Here is a 24,455-nt window from a genome sequence, read left to right as displayed (position 1 = left end):
AATTAGTCTGGCCCAGCTCCATCAGGGCTAGGCTGAAGAAAGAGGCTCCTCCCTCCATAACTGTCATCTTTCAGCCTGTGAGGGAGGTAATTAGTCTGGCCCAGCTCCATCAGGGCTAGGCTGAAGAAAGAGGCTCCTCCCTCCATAACTGTCATCTTTCAGCCTGTGAGGGAGGTAATTAGTCTGGCCCAGCTCCATCAGGGCTAGGTTGAAGAAAGAGGCTCCTCCCTCCATAACTGTCATCCTTCGGCCTATGAGGGAAAGAATAGGCTGGCCCAGCTCTACCAGGGCAAGCCTGAGGAAGATGAGCCCTCCTTCCATTCCATCTGCCTTGGTCAGAGGGAGAGAAGAATCTGCTGGACCTCATCCCCTCCCCCCCACCATTCCCTTTTCCTTTTGTGTTGTGTCTTTTTAGATTGTAAGCCTGAGGGCAGGGAACTGTCTATTATCCCCTCTGTTGTAAGCCGCCCGGATTCCCAGTGATTGGGCGGCATATAAATAAATAGTATTTATTGTTATTATTATTATTATTAAATGCTTTTCTAAAGAGTTTTCTCTTTAGAGTCCCTACACATATAAATATGTCAGGAGAAAGCTAGGCTTAATCTCTTCTTTCTATCTTCTACCACCACCATATAAAAACCTGTCCTGGTCAAGATGGTCAGCTATTCCATATAAGTCTCTTCACACAGTTATAATGTTATGATTATAGTTTAACTGTCATGGCTGCATCCAATGGGGCTTGTAGTTTGGTCAGAGGCACCACAAGAGCTCCACAGCTGAGAATTCTAAATGCCTCTCCCCAAACTGCACTCCCAGGATTCCATAGGATTTTGCTCTGGCAGTTAAAGTAGAATCATAGTTCTCTAACTTTGATGACTGATGCTCTCTCTCCAAGCACTGTCTTGAAAGATGCTTGTCTTCTTGTTTCAGTGGAGATACAGTATATACATCTCGATTAATCTCCTGATTATATTGTTACCTAAATTTCCACCCCACCCCCCCGAGAGAAAACCCACAAATTGAATTTAAATTTTAATGGGCAAATTGATTTAGTTTAATAGGAAGCCGTGAGAGGGCTTCAGTAATGTAAAGCCAGGATCTTAAGCCTTTGTATACTGGTTCTGAGCCCAAAGAACTCCAGAAGCAGGTTCCAAATTAGTTTCAGTTTATTTATATGGGCACAATGCAGCATGCACACACTCACATGCGCAAGAACTAATGATGCAAAGGCACTAAAAGATAGCGAGTTGTAGGGTTGTAAAGAGGCGCTATTGTACCGATATTGAAGCATATTTCCAGTTGTGGGGAATGAAGATGTCTCAGTAGCCACCTGCGATATGTTGGGTGGCTGGCTACTGAGGTGTCCATCTGAAACCGAATAAAGGTTGTATCTGGCTTAAAATTAGACCAAATTGCTATGGTCCAGGCATGTATATTTATGGCAAGAAATGGGTTCTGGGGCAGTGTTTCAGGAGTTAAATGACTTTCCCAAGAGTCAAATGACTTTCCTGGGATGAAGAATGGAAAGGAATATGTGAGAACAACCAGACAATCAGCATTTATGTCCTTAAACAAAAGGAGTTTCATTCCCAGAATGAAACTCTTTGTCTGTTGTATGCAAGCAATCACTAGGCTGAACACCTACTGTCATACTCCTTGGTGAAGGGATTATGCTGATTCCTATTTTGGGCAATCCCATCATAGCTGAGTTGTTTGGCATCCCCCATGCAGAGCCATCTGGATTTCCTAATATGGTATGGCTGGTTTCCTGCGCTGGGGTGCCCTCTTTTGGCTGCCTGCCTATAACATCCCTTTTTGATAATTTGATATAAACTGACAAGGGGAGACTGAAGGCTGGATCTTGAGTGAACAGTAGCCTGAGGGTGTCAAATAAAGAAGCAAAGCACACAATTCCTTCTTGATTACAGTTTATTCATTTTCAGTACCTATTAGTAACAGAGGGATGTAGCATGCATACACGCCCACACCCACACTGCATCAAACAACAACATGGCTTGAAAGAAGCCTTGATTCAAGTCTAGGTCAAACAGGTTTTCTTTTTATGGTGTTGCATGAATATTCTTGGCAGAATTATGTCTGATCTGTGGATTTTTCAGGAAAATTTTTTGAAGGGAGAGCTGCTGGGGAACTAAATATCCTGCTCATGGATCTTTCTTACAGGAGTTCTGTTCCAATTAGCTTTGTGCCCATTCTGTGTTTTTTTATTAAATTCAGAAAAGTCTCTGTGTGAGAGACTGTGTGTGTCTTTGGTGTGCATGGAGTGGCTGTTTTTAGGAGGCTAGGAGCTCTGACCTCAGATATTCAAAAGAAAGCTGGTCATCTCTCCAGGATGAAAAGGAGCCATAGTTGAGCACCCTTTGGGTTTGGCCAGTCAACCAATTACAAATCCATGTAACAGATACCTTGTCTAGACAACATTTTACCAGCTTGCTTGTAAGAATATCATGGGGGAGCTTGTCAAAGCAATTACAAATCCACCTAACAGTTGCATTATCTAACTCATATCTACAGCGCTATATAAATAAAGAATAATAATAATAATAAATTCACAGTCCCCTCTTGACTTTTCACCTTGCCAAAAGCTGGAGAAAGTTGTCAGGGGCCAACTGCAACCCATGCTGCCAAGGAGGAATTAGTGGGAATATTCTCACTCACAGAATCAGAGAATCTTGAATTGGAAGGGATCACAAGGGCTATGTAGGCCAACCCCTTCCATGCAGGAATACACCACTCAAACTCCCTTGAAATATACCCATCTAACCTCTAATTAAAGACCTCGAAAGATGAAAAGTCCACCACCTACTTTGTCAATCTGTTCCACTGTTGAATAGCCCTTACAATAATAATTTTAAAATTATTTCTAACGTTTTGGTTGAATCTCTTTTCTTGTAATTTGAGTCCACTGGTTTGTGTTCTAGTCTCTGGAGCAGCAGGAAACAACCTTGTTCTACATGACATCACTTGAAACAGCATTCAGAGACATAGCCATGTTAGTCTGGAATATCAGTATGCAAAGGGATCTTGTAGCACCTTTGAAACTAACTGTGGGAAGGAAGTTATAGCATAAGCTTTTGTAGACTTGATCATCCGAGCAAATAGAGCATGTCTACGAAAGCTTATGCTACAATTTCTTTTGTACAGTTAGAGGTTGTACAGACCACACCTAAGGGGCGACCTGCAGCTGCCTCTATCTGCACTGGATCGGGGCTGTGGCAACTGCATGCTACGGCTCCAATCTCTCTGCTGCACAAAAAGGAGCCACAAAAGGCGGCTCCATTTTACACCCTGGAAAGGGTGCTATAGCTACCAGTGCATGGCTTTTCCACACTTGAGAGGAGCGCTGTGATGCTGCATGCCATGTGGAGTGGTGTGCAGCATCACACTAGCTTGGGGGTGGAGTCAGGGCATGCATCATGTGGACACCACACCCCGACTCCGTCCCCTGGCCAGCCTTAACGGCTGGTCTGTCAAGCCCCTTAGTCTCAATGGTACTACAAGATCCCTTTGCATCCCTTCAGATATTTAATGATGGTTATCATACCTCCTCTCAGTCTTCTCCAAGTTAAACCTACCCAACTCAATAAGCCATTCCATTGATTATCTTGGGGTTCGTTTTCACTTACTGAAAAATCCAAGTCCGGATCTGGCTCCACTCGCTATGCTAATTGATTCCAAAAGGTCCCTCATCCACACTATGAATTGGGACTTTTTGGAATTGCTGTTTTTTGGCACAATTCTTGTCCCCATTAGTTGGCACAAATTTGTTGGCTCTCAACCCCCTGCCTTACCTTGTCCCCTTCCCTGGTCTCTGTGCTCCCTTCCCACTGGCTTGTCACCCAGCATGGATCTGCTGCTGGAGCTGGGGGAGAGAGGCCATCAGCAGTGGCCCCGGAAGGCAGCCCTAAAGACACTGCCACTTGGGGAGACAGAGGGGGACTGGGCTCGGGGCCCGGGGCCCAGGTGGGGAGCAGGCAGGCAGTCCTTCCTCCATCTCTCCACTCCAGAGCGCATGCGGTGCCAGCTCTGTCAGGAGGACCTCTCAGCCCCAGACCTGCTCCGATGGTAGTAGGGCAGCGGCACGCCAAGGGTTGCATCACACTGCGGGTGCTGGGGCAGAGGTCGGTGGTGCATTGGGTCAGAGGAGGAGGAGGCGACCTGGAGGGCAGAGATGTCACCCGCCACTGACTCCCTCCATCCCTCCCTCCATCTCTCCCCCTGCGTAGGTGCTTGCCTAGATGTAGTACCTTACATTTATCCCTGATGGAATTCATTCTGTTTGTTTTGGCTCAGCTCTTCAATTTGTCAAGGTTATTTTAAATTCTGTTCCTGTCCTCTCGGGTATTAGCTACCCCCACCTGCCATTTGGTGCCCTCTGCAAATTTGATAAGCATGCTTTCTATTCCATCTAAGTCGTTTATAAAGATGCTTATGACACTACATCCAAAAGAAAACCTTGAGGATACCACACTAGTCACTACTGTCCAGGATGAAGAGCAACCATTTGCCAGAGTTCTCTGAGTTCTGCCTGTGAACCAGTTACAGATCCACTTAACTGTAAATCCACCAGCTTGCCTGCAAGAATATTATGGGTACTAGTCAACTGATATCAACTGAAAGAAAGAGGTTGGTAGAAAGAGGTTTGTAGCTTTCATATACTGAGTCTACTTCAACAGATACATGGAGTGAAGTGCCTGGGAACAGGCCTTTATAGCTGTGAATGAACTAGGTTATCTGTGTGAATAGCAATAGCAATACAAAGCCTGTAGGTATGGTGATGGGGTGACAAGTTTAGTTTTAAGGATGAGGCATGGAAGATTGGTTGGAGGAAAGCCAAGATGAGTAGATACTCATATGAGTGGTGGAGAGAATTGTTAGAGTACAGTATTTTCCAGCTGGGGGCCAGAAAGAAGATGTAATAAAATAGGCAAGAGAGCCATCATGAGGTTGGGGTATTAACTAGTGTTCCAATACATGTAGTGTGCCAGGAAACCATTGTCACTGTCAGTGGATGAGTTTATGCACACTCATATATTCCAAGTGTACTATTTCTCTTTCCAATATTCCCTTGAAGTTTTGTTGTTCAAGAACTGCTTGAACAAACAAGAAAAACCCTATGGTACATTTAATGGGTACAATTTGTATAATTTAATTTCAGCCACATTTCAGGTGCTGTAAAGATGGACAGATTTATTTATTTATTTATTTATTTCAAGGATTTATATTCCTCTTTTCTCCCACAATGGGACAGATTAAGAGATATAACAGAGCACAGAAATGAACAACTAAATGTAATTCATATTTTTGTTGCTTATCAAAACTTTATCAAGACAGAAAATCTTTCAATATAACTTTCTTGGAATTCATAAATTTGGTATTTTTACTTCAGGGTTGTTGTTTTTTTTAAAAAATACTTCATTTTCTGTCTTCACTGATGTACATTTTATGCAGCTTTACATTTCTTCTTCAGATATCCTTCTTCCCCTTTCTGTTGCTTTGGCTGAGAAAGGAAAGGGCTGCTCTTTGGAGCTGAACTACAGCGGTGATCTTAATCTTGCCTGGTTCCTTTCTACCTGGATATATCTTTTTAGATTGTAAGCCTGAGGGCAGGGAACCGTCTAATGAAAAAGATTGTATGTACAGCGCTGTGTACATTTACAGCGCTTTATAAATAAATGTTAATAATAATAATAATAATAATAGATAAAGATGCCTTCTCTTTCCATGGATTTTGCTCTCCTAATTGGCCTTGAACTCTTTGCTTAAGGAGGCCTATGAGGTCTCCATATACTGTAAGCCTTTGCTATAAGGACTTTGGTGGAGGTTGGTCCATTGGGAAAGTTGGGAAATATAAATAAACATTTTTGTTGCTGTTGTTGTTGTTACAGCCAGTGGGGAACTCCCCCCCCCCCCCAGGAAACAGACATCCACTGCCTGCTTCCTCACCTATAACCAGCCCATTGGAAGATACTGGTTGTTAGTTTCGTCTTTTGTCTTCCCAGAACATAACAGAGAAGTCCCTGACTCTGTCCATGAAAAACTATGGGAAAGGAGGGGACAACTGAGGGTGGAAGACAAGACTGAGCACTGATTATTATGGAATTTGCTGATTCAGAAGAGACTTCAAAGTGCAGCAGGGAATTCTGCCCTAGGCTGAGGCGTTTGTGTACTGGTGCTTCTTGGACTGGGTGGGTTGGTAGGTGGCAACTGATGCTGATGCTTTCTTTCCAGTTTTGCACTGATGCTTGGTACAGTCCTGTAGCACTTTACTCTGATAAGGACAAGAAAACAAACAAAGACTCTATTTTGTTTTACTGTGAAATTCAGGAATACAGACAGAAGGGGAGGAAGTCCTCATTTCATTTTATGTCAGGTTAGGACAGGAAAACATGATGGTAATGATAGGCAAATGGTTCCATCTCTTGCTTCCCTTGGATGTGTTTCTAGATTTCTGCCTAATGCTTCACTTGCCCTTGGCAAGATATGCTCATGTTTGATTAATTCCATTACAAAATCCTTTCAAGAATTCAGGAACAAAGAGGCTGTTCTGAATAACAAACATAGAGGAGCCCCCAAGATGACACTGGCTGCATGGCAATTAATCAGAAGGGCCAAATGAGTTTTATTCTCCAAGCAGAATGGGGGGAAAATGATATAGGATTAGAGAGAGCACAAGCAGAAAGAACTTTGCACTGCACAATGAATCTTTTCTCTTCCTGGTTTCTTTACCAATCACAGAAGAGCACACATCTATGTCAAGGAAATCTGAAAGAAGAAATCTTAACCTAGATTTAAGACAAGAGTTTCCAGTATTAAAACAAACCTCTGGATAGAAAAACCAGATATTACAAAACTCTGTGGACTTTATCACACGGAACAAAATAGGGGGGAAATTAGGGGTGAAAATAGTGTGTGTGTGTGTGTGTGTGTGTGTGTGTGAAAATTGCATGATCATGTGGAAGATTTTCACACACATCGCGATTACACAGGAAATATCCCAGCAATAACCAGGAAATAACTAGCAAGAAATCATGGGATTCCCGCAATTTTCACGGGATAATGTCCATTTAAACCCCCAATTTCCCCCAATGTTCCCTGTGTTATAAAGTGCTGTGTAAGGATGTCAGATGTAGAAACAGATAATGGTTTAAAGTAAGCATGATTTTTGGGCTGCCCTGAGCCTTTTATTCCTGCCTCTCTCTGACCAGTTAAAGTGGTGTCAGTTACTGGGACTCACCAGAAGCTGTGGTCCTAGTAGGCACCGGGGCAGCAATCAGCTGACTAGTTCATGAGAAGGAATGGGTTCATGAGGGGACCTTGTATTTCAAATGGCAAGCTTTCTCCCACTCGTTTGGAGAAAACTTGCCATTTGAAATACAAGGAAGTTTGTAGGGCATTTGTAACGGGAAAGAGTCGGGGCAGCTTGGGGACCAGTGTAGACAGGACTTTGAATTTTCCAGGCAATTTTTCTTATATTGTATGAAAACATCTCAAACTAGAAACATGTTTGCTGTTTTTAACAGCACAATTAGCAGCACCTTTTACTTTGCACAACAAAATGGGCAATTTAAATGTGAAGTCATGTAAACATATCTTTGAGGCATGTGTTTTACCATCCTCCACTTTTTGTTCTCCTCCTACATTGGTGGTATTCTGGCTTGTTAGTTCTCACTCACTCTCTTCACTTCCCTCACTCTCCCCAGCCAAATAATTTCTGGCCTATGTGTGCACAGATAGCCCTCCATCCCATGGGAGCTGTGATGCAGAAAAGGCAGTGCCTCCTGGTTCTTCTCACTGTAACCCAATATTCTCTTGCTCTCCTAATCTTTATTTCTCAACGAGGAACCAGCTGTTGTAATTGGATTTTTGTTCTTTTGGTGTACATCCACAAGATTCCTCTTTTTCTTCTTTATTATTAATTTTAACACAAACAAATTCACAACCAAAATAATAAATGTTCAGAAATAAAAATATGAAGAAAAAGAGAAAATGAAAAAAATAAAGCAAATAACATATGTATGTTTAACTAAAACTAAACTAAAACTAATACATAATGCTAAAACTAGAACATATAACACTAAAGTAAAACAGTAAAGACTAACTAGCTAAAATATAGAAGGGCTCTGACCTCCTAATCCAAACTGTAATGGGGATGGGAGTAAGGTGCAAAAGAAAATGAAATATATTATTCTACCTTTACTGTTTATAGAGACAAAGAGGCTCAAATGGTTAAGATGCTGACTCTGCTGATTGCAAGATGGCAGGTTGGCAGTTTGAGACCTAGGTGCTGCATGATGGGGTAATCTCCCATTACTAGTCCCAGCTTCTGCCAACCTAGCAGTTTGAAAGCATGCAAATGTAAGTAGATAAATCGGTACATCGGTCACATGATCACAGAGTAGAATCATAGAATCGTAGAGTTGGAAGAGACCACAAGGGCCATCCATGCCATACAGGAAATCTCAATCAAAGCATCCCTGACAGATAGCCATCCAGCCTCTGTTTAAAGGCATCCAGGGAAGGAGACTCCAAGGGAGTGTGTTCCACTGTCAAAGAGCCCTTACTGTCCGGAAGTTCCTCCTAATGTTAAGCTGGAATCTCTTTTCCTGCAGCTTGCATCCATTGCTCTGGGTCCTGTTCTCTGGAGCAGCAGAAAACAAGCTTGTTCCCTCCTCAATATGGCATCCCTTCAAGTATTTAAACAGGACTATCATATCACCTCTTAACCTTCCCTTCTCCAGGCTAAACATCCCCAGCTCCCTAAGTCGTTCCTCATAGGACATGGTTTCCAGACCCTTCATTTCAGTTGCCCTCCTTGGGACACACTCCAGTATCTCAACATCCGTTTTGAATTGAAGTACCCAGTACTGGACACTATTCCAGGTGGGGCCCGACCTCACACAGAGCTACAAATGTTGTGCTTCTGTTGCTCAAACATCATTAAAATGGGGCAGAAGCATCATCAGTGTGATCATGCCTGGCACTTCTAAAGTGAAACGGAAGAGTTATTGCCATGGAATCGTCAGTGGAGAAGCCTTTTCTTATTATCAATGGATTAATCTGTTAATAAGAAAAGGGCTGCTTCCCTGGCGATTCCATGGCAATAACTCTTCCACTTTAGAAGTGCCTGCGGCATAACACTGGTGACGTTTCCACCCCATTTGATGATGTTTGGGCGACGGAAGCACCATGTGTGATAAACTCCATTATGTGCTTAAACTGAATAAAAGCATGGTTACACCTTCTGCCCCCTCTGGAGGATCTGGAACAGAATCCTGTAAAGAACCAGTAAAGGTTTAGTAAGGGATGAGAAATTGTGGATACGTTGTTGGCAATAGCTTGCTGTGCCCAGAAATGGAGAAATGTCTATTTTGGTTGGGGGACAGACAGAATATTAATGACATACCCTTGTGTGAGGTGGTTCCCCTGCTTAGAAATTAAGTGACCAAATAAGTAAACTGAAGCAAGGTAAATGGGAGCTTCTTTAGTGACACCTTGTGGCCTCTTTCTTCCAATGCACAGAGGAGATTACAGTGTCTTCTTTGCATTTGTATTCAGTCAGAAAAAATTAATAAATCATCCATATATTGACTCCACACAGAGGAATGTGGCAAGGAGACTAGCAGTATATGTCACAGAGTTGTACTGTGCAGAATCTGAGACAGGTGCCCCTCTCTGAAAAAGATAAGCAGGAATTCCAGTCTCATCCATGCTAGAAATCTTGGATCACTAACACATTATTTCATCTTTATGTAGTCCTGAGTTCTACCTAACTAGGATTATGGAGTTTATCAGACAAGGGAAATTGGAAGTATAATCCAATGGCAATCTGAACACAATCATGGGGTATCACGCTTTTGTGTGATAGACTACCACAGGCAATTTTGGGCAATGACAAGCTATTTTCGGGGAATTGGAAAGTCGGTTCAAATGCAATTCGAATTCATGTAAATTCGCTGAACTAGCGAATTCATGTGAATGTGTTCTGGACCCACTTTCTTTTCATTCAAAATTAAGAGAAATTCCTCCTGTGTGATAAACTCCTATGAGTCCAATGCAGGTATTGTGTTTAAAACACAGGCGAAGAAACAGAATCTTAATTTTGCTAAGTACTATTTATTATCTTTATTTTTTTATATCTTTATTAAAGTATCTTGTTTACAAAGCTCATGTTCTTCCAACATATAACAATGACATATCCTCACATTACAAATCCAATGTATATTAGACTTAATCGTAAAACTTTCGACAGAAAATCTGTACCAATAAAAGAAACTTTTTTGTTTCTTGTGCTTCCCATTATTAAGCAGCTGTTAAGTAAAGGCTTTACTGTTTCTCAACCCTTTTCCCATTTAACCATGTCTTGTTTATTTATTAATGCTGTTAGTCTATCTAGTTCTTTCATTGCAAATATTTCATTTCGCCATGTCTCTATGGGTGGAGTAAAAGGTAATTTCCAATTCTTTGCTCTTATCATTCTGGCAATAGATATTAAATATAATAATATTTTCCAAAACTTAGTTTCTTCCTCTGATTCTAATAGTGAGGTCATATTTAACAGATATATTTCTGGTCGAAAACCGAAAACTACTTTTAACATTAACTGAATTTCCAAATAGATCTTTTCCCAGAAAGGCTTTATATATGTACAGTGCCACCACATATGCAAATATGTACCCGTTTCGTCTTGGCATCTCTAGACCGATTGTTTAATTTATATATTCTGTCTGTTGAACATGATGTTAGGTACCATCTGTTTACTACCTTAAAATAATTTTCTTTTAATGCTTGTGCTACAGAATTTTGTTTTTTTGTTTTGTTTGTTTTTAATCTGGCTTTCTCCCATTTTTCCAAATCTAAATTATATCCCAATTCTTGTGCCCATTTTATCATGGAGTCTTTAATTTCCACTTCTTCTAGAGATCTTTTCAGTAAGGTGTTATAAACTTTACTTAACTTTCTCTCATCCTCATCCATAAATATAATGTCCAATTCATTGTCTTCTCTTTCAAATCCCAGTGTACTCTTGTCCTTTATAAACATTTCTTTAAGTTGCATATAGTTCAACCAATTCATACAACCTATTCCGTTCATGATTTCCTCTTTTGATCTTAACATGACATTTGTTTCATTGTCATAGGTTAATATATCACTATATGTGATCCATTTTTTATTTCTTCCCCATTGGCCTAAAAAGCCTCCTGTGGGGAAACCCAAAGGGGAAGCCCGATATAAAACAATTTTTTTTACAACTAACCAATTATTAATTAATGTTTTCCTTAATAGATGTTCGTTAAAGACTTTATCCTGTTTTTGCCCATCGTACCAGACATATGCGTGCCAGCCAAATTGTACACCAATCTTTCATCCACACTATACATGCCGCCCTATAATATAATAGAATGTCTGATACCGCCATCCCCCCCCCCTTTTGATCGTATTTTTCATCGTTGTTCACTTAATTCTCGGTCTTTTACCATCTCAAATAAAATCTTTTAATTCTTTTCCCCATTCCGTAAATATTTTCTGATTCTGGATTATTGGCAGATTTAAAAATAAAAATAACAATTTTGGGAGAATACACATTTTAATTGTCATGTTCCTACCCAATAATGAAAGCTTTAAATCTTTCCATTTTTTCAAGTCATTTTGAATTGTTCCGCACATTGGCACATAATTTAAAACAAAAAGTTCCTCAGTATTATTTGATAACCAAATGCCTAAATATTTTACTTTATCCTTGGTTCTACAGCTTAATTTTTCTTCTTTTCTTTTTTATTGATATTCTTTGTTAATAACCAAGTTTTATTTTTGTTCACTTTAAAACCTGCCAATTTCCTGAAAAATTCAATTTCTTATTTCAATGTTTCCATACTTTTAATAGGGTTATCTAGTATTAAAACTAAATTGTCCGCAAAAGCTTTTAATTTTACCTCTTTATTTTTACCTCTTATATCTCTAATTTCTATATTTTCCCTTAACAAAACTCCCAGAAGAGAAGTAAAGAGCAAAGGGGACAAGGGGCAGCCTTGTCTTGTTCCTTTATCTATAGTGAACTCTGGTGTTCTTTCTCCATTTATTGTAATATAGGCTTTTTGGAATTTATAGATATTTTTTACATTTGCTAAAAATTTGTCCTCACGGCCCATTTGCTTAAGCATTTCAAATAGAAAGGGCCATTTCACATTGTCAAACACCCTTTTTTCCATTTAATTTATAGAATTCCAGGATATTTATAATTGTTCTCATGTTGTATCTTATTTGTCTGCCTGCCAGAAATCCATTCTGGTCTTCGTGTATTATAGTTTTTAATTTTTTGTTTGAGTCGATTTGGGCCAACATTTGCTGCAAATATCTTATAATCGAGATTACTAACGATATTGGTCTGTAGTTTGACACATCTCTTGTATCTTTTCCCTCTTTGGGAATCAAACTAATTTCACTATAAGACCATGAGTCAGGCATACCTTCTGTTGGGGTTTTATTTAATAGTTCTTACAGTTCATCTATCAGTTCCATCTTGAGTGTTTTGTAAAATACAGTCGGCTCTCTTTATACACGGATTTGCCATGCGCGGATTTGAGCATACGCGCATGGCAAATCCGGGGATTTTGTCCCCAATGGCGGCACATGTGGCAGGACGCTGCATGCCGCTGCACACAGCATGTGGCATCATGGTGCTCCTCTGCTGCTGTGTTTACATGATGCAGCGCCAAAGGAGTGTCTTAAAGCCACAACACTGTGGCTATTGTGCCCTTTCCAGGGTGCTTTTTGCAGCTCCTTTTTGCACCCTGAAAAGGCCAGAGTGGGGGCCCAATCCACGGCCCTGATCAGGCGCAGCTGGAGTTGGCTGCAGGCTGCCCCTTAGGGGCTGTCTGCACAGCTTCCAAATTTTCTTGGAATTGATTTAGGAATCGTCTCCACTTTGCACCCTGAAATGTTCAAATATTAAAAATCTGTTCTAACTTGAAAACTCTGACAAACAAGGTCTTTGCTGGGCAACAAAGTTTTCACTCTTAGACTGCCTAGCATCAAGTGAGGCTCTCTTTGCAGAAGAACCTTTAGCTGCAGGTGGAATTACTTTTTTCCTCTTCCTAGACAAGGCTTGAGTACCTGGGGATGGTGGATACACCGTTCTCTTCTTTTTTTGACATAGTTTGTCTTGAAGGCCAGTTAACAAAGTTTATATCACTGCACGAAAATCAGCAGGGGAGAAGGAAATGAGAGGGGTGATATGATAGCCATGTTCAAATATTTGAAGGGGTGTCATATTGATGCTTGTTTTCTGATGCTTCAGACTCTAGGACATTGTACAGTGGATTCAGCTATAGGGAAAGAGATTCCACCTCAACATTAGGAAGAACTTCCTGACAGCAAAAGTTATTTGATAGTGGAACAAACTGCCTCAGAAAGTAGTGGAGTCTCCCTCCTTGGAAGTCTTTAATCAGATGCTGGATGGCCATCCGTTAGGGATGCTTTGATTGTGAGTTCCTGCATGGCAGGGGGTTGACCTGGATGGCCCTTGGGGTCTCTTCTGACTATCATTCTGTGACAGGGAAAGAATAAACAGAAAAGCAAAAGTGACTCAGTGAGAATGTCAATAAAGGACAAATACAACTCTGTGTAGTTGCCATGGAGATGCTCTATAAAAGGAAAAGAAGGTGTCATGGTAATCGTAATTAACTGTGGAGTAGAAACATTTGCAAACCTCTTTGTCTTGAATGATTTAGCAGGAGGCTGAAGCAAATGTATGAATCTCCTTTTCCAAGAAAAGCAAAACCGAATCTCACTGTAGCTTTCCTATATGATTATGTATGTACATATTTTCAAGTAATTTTCATGACAGCTGTAAAACAAAAATAATGACCACCAATGATTTAAATAACTTTAAAGTGAATGATGAAGATAATTATTAAAATTTTTAGAGATTATTAATGATTTTCAATACCTTGAGACTGTGTTCAAGAAATCAAGACTTGGAAGGGCAGCTATGAAAGAACTAGATAAAGTTCATAAGTAAAAGACATGTCATTAAATGCCAAGGCCAGAATCATCCATACTGTAGTATTTCCAATTTCTATGTACGGTTGTTAATGTTGAACAATGAAGAAAACTGACAAAAAGACAATTAACTCATCTGATATGTGGTAATAGAAGACAGTTCTATGCATGTCATGGGCCACCAAAATGACAGATAAAAGGGCCTAACAGCATATTAAACCTGAATTCTCACTGGAAGCCAAAATGACTAAACTAAGGCTATTCTACTTTGGAGATAATTCATAGGAAACAGGCGGCCACTTCTCCCCAAACACCTGCCTTTTGGCAGAAAGAAACTGTGGCATTTGCCTGCATCCCTTTAAAATGTTGAAGAGATGGTGTGAGTGGAGTGAGGCTCAATGGGAGGAGGAAGGACAGGCCCCAGGGTTTTTAAAAATGAATATTTAAAATTTTAGAAGATTTAAAAAATATATATTTTTAAAAATAAAAGAATTACTCTTTTATTTTTTTTCTTTAAAAACATCACAACTTACCAAATGTTCACTTTAACCACACGAAACTATGTACATGTGAATACATTTAGGTTGTGCATATGACATTGTAATTTAAATGTTTAATTTTGCTAGATGTTTATGTCACAACTATTACCATTACATTCAATAATATACAGAAATTATGATTTATGTGTAACATTAGTACAAAAAAATGACTAAGGATTCTGTATGGTGTGGTATGGGTGTGTGTGACGTCATGAGTTGCCACACCAAAAGATGTCAACCTTAGTGACACCACTGTTCGAAAAAAAGAATAATGCCCACTCAAATTGAAGACAGCTGGGAAAGACGGAGGCTGCATTACAGATGGATTGATTCAAACAAGAAAGCCATGGCCTGAGGTTTGTGGAGCTATTTATATCTGGTGCTCTTGGAGATATCTTATCCATAGGGTTATCATAATTAAAACCATCTTAATGGTAAATAACAACAATGAATAATATTCAACAGCAGCTCCATGTAAAATTAATTTTAAAACTCTATTTTATTGACAGGCACTTAATAAGAATGTGAGTTTAAAGATAATAAATAGTGTTTAAAGCGACGGCAAGAGGTATTCTTATTAAAAGAGATTTAAAATTAAAGAGAAATAAAATAGACATATACATGAAAATTAAAAACCAATTGAAAGAAAAAGAACAAGAATGGAGAGGAAAACCACTTGATTCTACAGTCCAAAAGGAAATAAAAATGTTACAGAATCAACTACAAGAACAGGTAATAGAAGAACTTGCCGAGAAATTAAAAAGATCAAAACAAGGTTATTTCGAACAAGCTAACAAACCAAGTAAACGGTTAGCAAACAAATTAAGAAAAGAAAAGGGAAAAAAATTAATTACAGAGTTGATACATAATGGAATTAAAATTACAAAACAAAAAGAAACAATAAACTTATTCTTTCAAGAATATTTAAAACTATTCAAAGATGACAAAAATGTAGATAACTATGGTGCAATAATAACAAAGTTTTTGAAACAAAAAAACATTGGGAAATTAAATAAGGATCAAAAAGAACAATTGGAAGAACCCATCACAAAACTGGAAATCCTACTGGCTATTCAGGAGTTAAAAGAGAATAAAGCACCAGGTGTAGATGGATTTACGGCAGTACAGTCGGTCCTTGGTATACGCAGGGGATCCGTTCCGGACCCCCCTCGCTTATACCAAAATCCGCGTATGCTCAAGTCCCGTTGTCCCCAATGGCGGCGCGTGTACTGAATTCAAAATTAAAGCATTTGCAGGTGATATTGCGATTTCACTAAGTAAACCCATTGAAGATATAATGTTACTATTAACAAAAATTAAAACATTTGGAAATTTAACTGGTTTAAATATTAACATGGACAAGACTGTTATGATAACAAAACATTTAAATCATGAAGAGAAGATGAACTTAGAAAAATTGGCAAACTTTAAAATAGTGAGGAAAAAACTAAAAACTTAGGGATTGAAATTACTAATAAAAATTCAGAACTGTTTCAAAATAACTACAAAAAATTTGGCAGAAAATGAAACTTCAAATGAAAAAATGGAAAAATCTACAGTTGTCATTGTTTGGTAGAATTTCTGCTTTTAAAATGATGTTGTTACCTAAGATCTTATTTTAATTTCAACATTTACCAATAATAACAAATGCTAAAATATTCATAGACTGGAATAAGGAACTTGCTGCATTTATCTGGAATGGGAAAAAACCCAGGATTAAACTAAGATTTTTTGCAGGACATTCAGGAAAGGGGTGGACTGTCAGCACCCAACCTAAAACTTTATTATGAGGCATCATGCCTAAATTGTATAATAGATTGGATACAACTAAATGATAAAGATATACTGAGATTGGAGGGGGCTGATTTGAGATTTGGATTTCACGCCTTTCTCTTTTATGAGAAAGAAAGAGCAAATAAGGATGTGAACAATCACTATATAAGGAAACCTCTCCTTGATGTATGGAAAAAATATAAGAGATATGTAACTGAAAAGATACCAACCTGGGTTTTTCCCCATGAAGCGCTTTACAGAAGTGATCTATGGTTAAACGAAGAATGGTGGACATATAAAGATTTGTTAACACAAAAAGGGAAAGAAACTGAATTGAAAACGTAAAATGAAATTAGGAAAAATGGCAGACAATGTAGTTGGTTTTTGTTTTGGCAATTGAGAGAAAGGTACCTACTAGATACCAAAACAACTGGAATAGATACTAACAACTCAGAACTAGGTACTTTATTAAGTACAGGTAAAGGCTCATTGATATCTAAATTCTATAAAATCTTACTGAAATATGAAATGGAAAACAAAATAATAAAAGAGAATATGATAAAATGGGCTAGGAATCTTGGACATAATATTGATATAGAACAATGGGAATATTCCTGGAAATTCAGAGTAAAATATACAGTAAGCCAAGCAATAAGAGAAAACTATTATAAAATGTTCAATATGTGGTATATTACTCCTGAAAAATTACATAAAATCTCAAATAAAAACTCTGACAGATCTTGGAAATGTGGCATAGAAAAAGGTACCTTTCTCCATCTTTGGTGGTCCTGTGCTAAAGTTAAAAAATATTGGCAAGAAATCAGACAAGAAATAAATAAGAAATAAACAAGAAATGTTCCTATTGCATATTGTTGAGAAAGAATTGGAGAAAATTTATCGTAGAGTGTTGGTTCATTTAATATCAACAGCTAAAATGACTTTGGCGGAGTCTTGGAAAGAACAAAAGATACCAGGAACAGAAGATTGGATGAAGAAACTACTTGCTGCAGTTGAATCTGATAAACTGACTAGAATTCTACGCAAACAAAATACAAGTAAAATTATGAAGGACTGGAATAATGTTTTTTGTTATATTAAGGATGAATGGAACATAAAATACTATTTAATCTAAAGGAAGATAGCATTATAACTTGTTTTATGCTATAATCTTTTTGTAAATTTAAATGATATTATGATTGTTTTTATTTTTACTAAACAATACAACATATACTGGAAGGAGTGCTGGTATTACTGAAAAAATATTTTGAAATATAAAATGTAGTAGTTATAAGGATAAGCAAAATTTAATGAAAACCAAATACAGTCAGAGATTGTACTTTAATTTAGAAAACTGTTAATTTAGATAGTTACGAAAATCTTGTGAAACAATGCAAGAAAGGTCCTAAGTTGAAACTGTTATATAATGAGGTAAACAAAATAAATGAGGAACATAATTAATTGCATTAGAACTAAAGATACCTGGAAAATTACAAATGTACGGAAGTCAATTTTAGTGTGTAAGAAAGAATGTTTGAGTTGAAAGACCAAGAAAAGATGTTATATGTGTGATATATGTAATGTAATGTGTGTAAAGTTGTAATGTTTTATGTGTTTTTTTAAAAATGTGGTAATAAAATGTTAATAAAGAAAATAAATTAAAAAATAATGAAGAAGGTTTGCTCACATATGTAGATTCTCCTGAATGTGCTGAAAACCTGTAAAGCACCACCTCACAGATTTTTAAACTTTCCCTTGTCTAAACTCTTACAGAAGTCCTGAAGGCTGGTATCTCTGTGTTTATTTCAATAAACTGTTCAATGACCTGTAGCTGTGGATCCAGAGAAAGGATCTCCAATTAACTTACATTTAATGTCATCTTCTTTGGATAGTGTCAGTCTTATGTCAAACTCTTGGATCAAAAGTTCAGTGTCATTTGAATATTTTCCAAATAATCTGACATGTTCACACAATGGAATATGTTTCATAAAGTGGCACATTTCTCTTTTAAACAGTTATTTTGAATAGCCAAAGGCCCATTACAGACCACCCAAAAGGGGCTGTCTCGGGCCGCTGCCGGTTGCAGCGCGGAGGAGTCGCAGCAGCCAAACCACACGACTCCTCCGCGCTGCAAAGAAGGAGCACGAAAATCACGCTCCTTCCGGCAACCGAGGAAGAGACGCCGCAAGTGCCAAAGCGCGCACTCACGGCGTCACTTCCGAGGTGCGACATGCGGACGCAGAGCGTCCGCTAAGTCAAGATGGCGGCGGCCGTGTGGAACGGCCGCCGCCATCTTGTACGGACTCGGTCCGTAATAGGGGTAAGTGCATGCATAAGCCACGCACTTACCCTAAAGCTAGTACGTCCCCAGGATGTACTAGCTGCCCGTGTGTAACGGGCCTATGTTTCATTTTGAAAACCTTTACTGCAGCAATAATTTGAAAACGAAGTTGACATTTCCCCTCAAGCTGTAAATTCAGTTCATTTAGATGACCTGTGATGTTATATAAAAAATACAGGTCATTAGTCCAAACTTCATTGTGCAGCTCTGGGAAATTTTTGTAGTATTCTCCAGGAACTGAAAGATTTCTTCCTTGAGAGCAACAAAATGTTGCAATCCTCTTCCACAGCTCAACCAACAAACTTCTGTGTGATAGAGTACATTGTTGCATGTGGCACCAGCCTCTTCAAGAAATGCTCAAAATGATCTATGTTTTAGTCCTCATGAATGAATATAGTTTACAATAGAAAGCATGGTGGAAATACAAAACTTTGCTGCATTATACTTGCCAATGTACAATGCAGTGATACTTATTTTTGGCAGCAAACTCTTCAACAAGAGTTACCGTACCAAGGTTTTCCCCACAAATAGAAAGAGTGCCTTTGATGCCAATGGCCACAAAGGTCCAAAACACACTGCAGGAATAATCCAGTCTGACACTACATTAACTGTCCTGGCTCAGTGCTAGGGAATTCTGGGAATTGTAGTTTATTGTAGCATCAGAGCTCTTTGACAGAAAAGGTTAAACATCTCACAAAACTAGTTTCCAGATTCTCACTCCTCTCAGACTAGAGACAGACTGACGATGGGTGGTTACTGTGGGTCGTGTGGCAAACAGAATTGGAGGTTTGAGTGCACCATTGTGGATCATGGTTCAAATCAATGGGAGTTCAGAACAGAGAAGGCTCAACAGCCACCAAGGCAAGTGGGGTGGAAGGTGTATTGCGGAATCTGGTCTAGTCAAACTGGCAGAGTGTCTGTCTGCTTGTAAACTGGACCAAGAAACTGTTGTTTAAGCACTAATATTTATACCAAAAACCTTGTCTTTGGGGCAGAAATGAAGGAATGAGAGGATTAGATTCTTACTAAATGGTTTCCTAGGAAGAAAAAAAATGGTCAGGAGTCTCAATAAATGTTCAGGTCATTGGTGTGAATACCTCAGACAAAGGGATTTGCATTCCTTGCCAGAACATCCCTGTCCTGTGTATCACCATTAGCAAAGCCTCCACTATTCCACTTCTCCCACCTTTGCGTCTTAGTTCTTGTGTGTGTGCACAAGTGTGTGTGTTGTGAATGTGTGTTGGTTATTTCATTAATAAAAATACAGAAAGATATTTGGATTTGCCTCTGGAGTTCTGTGTGATTTGGGACTGTTATAAAGAGGGTTGGTCCTAGGGCTGATGATGCCCCAGCCAAAATATTATTTTACTTGAGCTAGTAAAACTACCCTTAAATCATATTAATTTGTGGGTGCCTTCACAGGATCCTAGCATTTTGGGTAATAAGATCTGTATCCATTCATTGTTGTTAAGTGCCCTTGAGTCAACCTTGGCTCAGGGTCACCCTGTGGATGAGACATCTTGAAGATTCCTTGTTTTCCACCACTCTGTTCAGGCCCTGCAGGCCTCCCGGACATGTGGTCTTCCTCTCTTTCTACATCCCTCTTTCTTTTCCAATCCCATTGTCTTTTTTAATGACTCATGCCTTCTCTGATGTGGCCAAAGTAAGACAGCCTCAGTTTTGTCATCCTGGCTTCCATGGAGTTCGGGCTTGATTTGTTCTAGAACCCATTTGTTTGTCTTCTTGGCTGTTCATGATACCCATAGCATTTTCCTCCAGCCCTACATCTCAAATGAGTTGATTTTTTTTCTATTGGCTTTTTTCGCTGTCCAACTCTCACATATGTACATGGTGATGGGGAATATAATGGCTTGAACTATCCTCACTTTAGCATTCAAAGTTCTTTTTCAGTTCTTTCATAGCTGCCCATCCCAGTCCTAGTCTTTTTCTGATTTTTTGGCTGCAGTCTTTGTTCTGGTCAATATTTGATCCAAGGTATGTGTCAGAGTGCAAGACCAGAATCCTGGACAATCAACCAGTCAGCTTGATTGATTAATCAACAGCACTTTATTGATAGTTCCAGAATCAACCATTCCACATCACTCAGCTTCTTAGCTGAGACTGATCCCTCCCAGCCAAACCAATGCATAAATTCCCCCCTGAACCAAACTGCTCCACCCCTAGCAAAAGCCTGCACAACAGGACCCCTCCTTCCCTTCACTAGTTCCCATGCTCCATTCCTTTTCCCTGAGCTGCTCTTCTCACAGAAACGAAACTACATTCCCAGCCTCTGCGAGCCAGACCCTCAAGGACACCAGATAGCCCACACCTGGTCCAGCCTAGCACTACATATCACTATCTCTAAAGCCTAGCCAAAGCACAACCCATCCCCCCAGCATCCACAGTTACAATACATCTGAGAGAATACATCAGGATTCTAACAGTATGGGAACTCTTTGACTATTTCAATGTTCTCATTATCTATGATGAATTCTTGTAGATCTTTCATGGTCATTATTTTTGTTTTCTTAATGTTCAGCATTAATCCAACCTTGACACTTTCCTCCTTAACCATCTTCAGCAATTGCTCCAGGTCTTTGTTGGTTTCTGCTAGTAGTACTGTGTCATCTGCATATCTTAGACTGCTAATGTCCCTTCTCTGATTTTCACTCTTCCTGCTTCTGAGTCTAACCCTGCCATGTGTACAATACTTTCTGCATACAGTCTGAATAAATAGGGTGGTAGGAAGCACTCTTGCTCAAACCCTTGCTAACTGGAAACCATTCTGTTTCTCCATATTCTGTTTTAACAACATCCTCTTAAGTATAGGATACGCATCAAGACAATCAGGTGTTGAGGCACTCCCATTCCTCTAAGTACAAGCCATAGCTTTTTGTGAACCAGGCAGTCACTCGTCCCTTCCTGGGCTCTCCCACCCCCACCATCCTGCCAGGAGTCTAGACTGAGGGAAGTACTAGTGCCACCAGGGCTGGCTCTAGATATTTGGCCACCCTAAGCAAAAAAATATTTTGGCGCCCCCCCCATAGCCCCTCAGAGTGTAGGAAAAATGTAGGACATGATGTAGGACAAAATGTAGGACATATTGTAGGATGTTCAAAAAATGGAGGACACGACCAACTAAAAGCCAAAAACATTAATAAAAAACAATATAAATTGATATTCCTCAGTCATGCTCAAAATTTTGACATTCTTCCTGGATAGAAGGTTGGGATGTAGCTTTGTGTGGTTTGTGCGTTGGACCAGGACTCTGGAAGCCAGGATTTGATTCCTTTCATGTTGGGTGACCTCAAGCGAGTCACACTCTTTCAGCCTCCTCAGGGGAAGGCCACGGCAAACCTCCTCTGAACAAATCTTGCCAAGCAAACCCCAGGATTGGTTTCCATAAGGTGGAAAATAACTTGAAGGTACACAACAACAAAGAATAACTGAGTACTGTACCTTTAAGTGCACTGGATGGAGGGTCCAGCATGGTGTAGTGGTCTGAGTATGGACAATGGGAGACCAGGGTTCAAATCCCAGCTTTGCCAAGGAAACCCACTGGGTGACCTTGGGCAAGTCACATTCTCTCAGCCTCTCAGGGATTTCCTTTCCTCCCTTTCTCCTTCTCTCTTTTTTCTCTTTCACCTTGCCTTTTTCTTTCCTCCACCTTCTTCCCTTCCCTTCTTCCTTCCTTCCTTCCTTCCTTCCTTCCTTTCTCTCTCTCTCTTCCTCTTCCCTTCCTTTCCTTCCTCTCCTCCTTCATTCTCTAGTTCTCCCTCCCTCCTTCACCTCCCTCCCTCCCTCCCTCCCTCCCTGCCTGCCTGCCTGCCTGCCTGCCTTGGTCCAGGGCTGCCCACCTGCCGTTCTCCACATGCTCAGACACCCTCTTGCTCGCTCCTTCCATGGCTGAGGAAGCGGGTAAGTCTCTTGGGGGAGGGGAGGGCGACCCCAGAGGAGGCACCTGTGGCAACGCGGTGGGCAGTGGGTAGGCAGCCCTGGACCAAGGCAGGAAGGAAGGGAAAAGAGGAGAAAGGGAGGAGAAGAGAGAGGAAAGGGCTGCCCACCCGTTGCGTTGCCACAGGCGCCTCCTCTGGGGTCCCCCCTCCTCCCCCCAAGAGACTTACCCTCCTCCTCAGCCATGGAAAGAGTGAGCAAGAGGAAAAAGGGAAGGGAAGGGGGAGAGAGAGAGAGAGAGAGAGAGAGAGGAGAGAAGTAAACAGAGAGGAAAGGGCTGCTGCTCCGCTCGCCTCGTCCTCTGCTCCGGGCGCTCTCTCCCTCTCCCTCTCCCTCTCTCTCTCTGCGCCAGCGCCCCCTACTGTTTGCCACCCCTAGGCAACTGCCTAGCTGGCCTATATGGATGGGCTGGCCCTGAGTACCACTCTATTCTGCTTTGGTCAGGCATCACCTGGAATACTGTGTCCAGTTCTGGTCACCACAATTCAAAAAGGTTGTTGAGAAACTGGAGCGTGTCCAAAGGAGGGGAACCAAACTGGAAAGCATACCTTATGAGGAGAAAGCTGGGTATATTCAACTTAGAGAAGAGATAGTTAAGAGGTGATATGATAGCCCTGTTTAAGTATTTGAAGGTGTGTCACACTGAGGATGGAGCAAGCTTGTTTTCGACTGTTCCAGAGAATAGGACCCAGAACAATTGGATGCAAAGTACAGGAAAAGAGATTTCACCTCAACATTAGGGGGAATTTCTTGACAGTAAGGGCTGTTTGACAGTGGAACACACTCCCTTGGAGAGTGGTAGAGTCTCCCTACTTGGAGGTCTTTAAACAAAGACTGGATGGCCATCTGTCAGGGATGCTTTGATTATGATTTCCTGCATGGCAGGCGGTTGGACTGGATGGTCCATGAGATCTCTTCCAATTCTATGAATTTTTATTTTGAGCTACAATGTCCTCATTCCATTACCCCCCCCCCCCCCCCCCCAAATAGCTGAACTTCTGGGCACTGAACAGGTGTCAGTTCTTGGCAGACAGCAAGGAAAAGGTTGCTTTTTCTACTAGAAACAGTACAACATGCTTCTCCCACCCACTGCCAGTGAGCAGATACAAAAGAAATTCATCTTCAATAAAGAAATGTATGTGGGATGAGTTTTTAAGAAATCCATCTGCTTTTTATTTGTTGGACATAATGGTCTATTTTGGGCTTCTTGGGCATTTTGCCTGCTGTTTAAAATGTAGAACAATTAGTCATTTATAAATGGCCTCACCAAATTTGTGGTGATCCAGTCATCACCATGGCAACAGTCTGCTTCCATGTGCATACAGAAATGAGGAGAGGAAGTGCAGAGAGAACTGTTAGCCCCAAATCAGACTCTGCAAAAATGCCCAGACTGGGCTTCTTCATTCAGACACAGTCATCAACCTCCTATCATTTAATGTCTATTTTGCACTTGAGCCTTTCAAAGTCCTGCATAATTTTTGTATTTCACAACAACCCTACTTGACAGGTTTATTCTCATTTTACAAATAGAATGGATGGTTGGTTATTCATTTATAGACACACAAACACAAAATATTGAACTGTCCATATAGCCAAACTGTAAGGTCACCTCTGTTTACCAGATTACACTTGAGGGAATGCACCAGCCTTTTCCTCCTTCTGCCTCCTGTTTAGAACACTGGGGCTGTTATGCTACACATACTTGCCTGAAATCATATCCCATTTTACTTCATGAAACGGATTTTTCAGAGCTTGGAAAGACATTTTAAAAGCAGTATGTATGTATAGTTCCACAGTCCACCCCAAATAGTGGCCCATGTAGGTGTTGC

The 24,455-nt window shown here is 40.2% G+C and overlaps 1 long non-coding RNA gene across 1 annotated transcript; it reads right to left on the bottom strand.

The window, feature by feature from the left end:
* Positions 1 to 13,507: 13,507 nt before the first annotated feature.
* Positions 13,508 to 22,736, bottom strand: LOC121929318. The gene is made up of 3 exons (XR_006103650.1): positions 22,530 to 22,736; positions 13,730 to 13,867; positions 13,508 to 13,567 (listed from the first exon to the last, which is right to left on the bottom strand). It is a non-coding gene; the product is annotated as an uncharacterized LOC121929318 (long non-coding RNA).
* Between the last annotated feature and the right edge of the window lie 1,719 nt (positions 22,737 to 24,455).

Source organism: Sceloporus undulatus, chromosome 4, assembly GCF_019175285.1.
Source record: "Sceloporus undulatus isolate JIND9_A2432 ecotype Alabama chromosome 4, SceUnd_v1.1, whole genome shotgun sequence".
NCBI classification, from domain to species: Eukaryota; Metazoa; Chordata; class Lepidosauria; order Squamata; family Phrynosomatidae; genus Sceloporus; species Sceloporus undulatus.
Note: the sequence above shows the minus strand (reverse complement) of the source record. Positions and strands in the feature narration are given on the sequence as shown.